Raw genomic sequence first — 2,300 nt, 5'->3', positions numbered from 1 at the left:
TTACTTACATTTGTTGTTGTTTTAAATTTTTTCCATCCATAAGCTCTAAAATTTTCATTTTTTTGTGATCTATTTGCCTTTTTGGTTTATGGGATGAAGGAAGAGTGAAAACTCAAAGTTTTGAATTAATAAAAAAGAGTACATCTAAAATGGAAATTCATAATGCACAAATTTAGGGAGAGATAATTCCAAAGAGTGTCTATAATTTTTAGGGATTGTAAGCTCTTTTTAGTTTTTATATATCAGGTTTTGCAATCGTCGAGAAAAGGGGTAGGTGGGGGATTTTTAACTGAGTGTTGACTCCATATCCATAAGCCAAATTGCACTTCTTCAACCCTAACAGCTTGAAATTTTATAAGAAAGAGATTTATTCCACATAAGCCACAAAAATGGATATGCATGATTGAAACATGTTAAAGATGCAAATCACATATGGATCCAAACCTTTAAAAGAGAATAACAAACGCTTATTAAATTCTCAATTGAACGTGCGGTGGGATCTTTACCCGAGTCAAACAAGCCATTATTTTGCCCTTTTAAAAAAAATTGATCTAACAATATTAGATGATTGTAAAGTGATTTATCGTGCATAACGGGCTATATTACCCTAAGAAATGGACAATAAAACTTGTCTTCATTTATGGTGTGTGAAGAAATTTACTTTACTTACATTTGTAATTGTTTTAAATTTTTTCCATACATAAACTCTAAAATTTTCATTTTGTTGTGATCTTGTTGCCTCTTTGGTTTACGATATGAAGGGAGAGAGAAAAGTCAAAGTTTGATTTAAGAAAAATGAGTATATCTAAAATGGAAATGCTCAATCCACAAATGTACAGAGAGATAATTCCAAAAAGTTTATGTAATTTTTTGGGATTGTAAGCTCTTTTTAGTTTTTATAAATAAGGTTTTGCAATCGTCGGGAAAAAGGGGAGGCAGGGGATTTTTAACTGAGGGTTGACTCCCAATCCATAAGCCTTTTCTAAGGGTACTATAGCCCGTTACGCATGATAAATCACTTTACAATCATCTAAGATTGTTAAGTCAACATTTTTTAAATGGGTAAAATAATGGCTTGTTTGACTCTAGTAATTATCCCACCGCACGTTCACTTGAGAATTTAATGAGCGTTTGTTATTCTCTTTAAAAGGTTTGGATCCATATTGGATTTGCATCTTTAACATGTTTCAAGCATGCATATCCATTTTTAAAGCATATGTGGAAGATATCTCTTTCTTATAAAATTCCAAGCTGCTAGGGTTGAACTAGTGGAATTTCCTAAACTTGAACAACAAAGCTTTTGTGTTCATTTGAGGTGTGTGAATCAATTTTCTTTACTTAAATTTGTTAATTTTTCAAATTTTTTCCATACATAAACTCTAAAATTTTCATTTTGTTCTGATCTATTTGCCTTTTTGGATTAAGGGATTTAGGGAGAGCGAAAACTCAAAGTTTTGATTTAAGAAAAAAGAGTACATCTAAAATTAAAATGCAAAATGCACAAATGTAGTGAGAGATAATTCCAAAGAGTGTCTATAATTTTTAGGGATTGTAAGCTCTTTTAATTTTTTTAATTTTAGGGTTTTGCAATCGTCTGGAAAAGAGGAGGCGGGGGATTTTTACCTGAGTGTTGAGGCCAAATCCATAAGCCATTTCTTAGGGTAATATAACCCGTTACGCACGATAAATCACTTTACAATCATGTATGATTGTTAGGTGAACTTTTTGTAAATGGGCAAAATAAGGGCTTGTTTGACTCGGGAAAATATCCCACTGCACGTTCACTTGAGAATTTAATGAGCGTTTGTGATATTCTTTAAAAGATTTGCATCCATAGGTGATTTTCATCTTTAAGATGTTTCAAGCATGCATATCCATTTTTAAAGCTTATCTAGAAGAAATCTCTTTCTTATAAAATTGCAAGCTATTAGGGTTGATCTAGTGGAAATTCACAAACTTGGACAACAAAAACTTTTGTGTTCGTTGGTGGTGTGAATAACTTTTCTTTACTTACATTTGTTATTGTTTTAATTTTTTTCCTTACATAAACTCTAAAATTTTCATTTGTTTGTGATCTATTTGCCATTTTGGTAAAGGGATTAAGGGAAAGAGAAAACTCAAAGTTTTGATTTAAGAAAAAAGCGTACTTCTAAAATGGAAATGCACAATGCAACAGAGAGAGATAATTCCAAAGAGTGTCAGTAATTTTTAGGGATTGTAAGCTCATTTCAGTTTTTATATATCAGGTTTTGCAATCGTTTGGAAAAGGGGGAGGCAGGGGATTTTTAATAGTGTGTTGA

This window comes from Aristolochia californica, unplaced genomic scaffold (genome assembly GCF_029961685.1).
Source record: "Aristolochia californica isolate CCGP_79_NKW_82.1479 unplaced genomic scaffold, dmAriCali1.0.hap1 SCAF_1, whole genome shotgun sequence".
In the NCBI taxonomy this organism is placed as follows: domain Eukaryota; kingdom Viridiplantae; phylum Streptophyta; class Magnoliopsida; order Piperales; family Aristolochiaceae; genus Aristolochia; species Aristolochia californica.
This window is presented reverse-complemented; position numbering follows the sequence as displayed.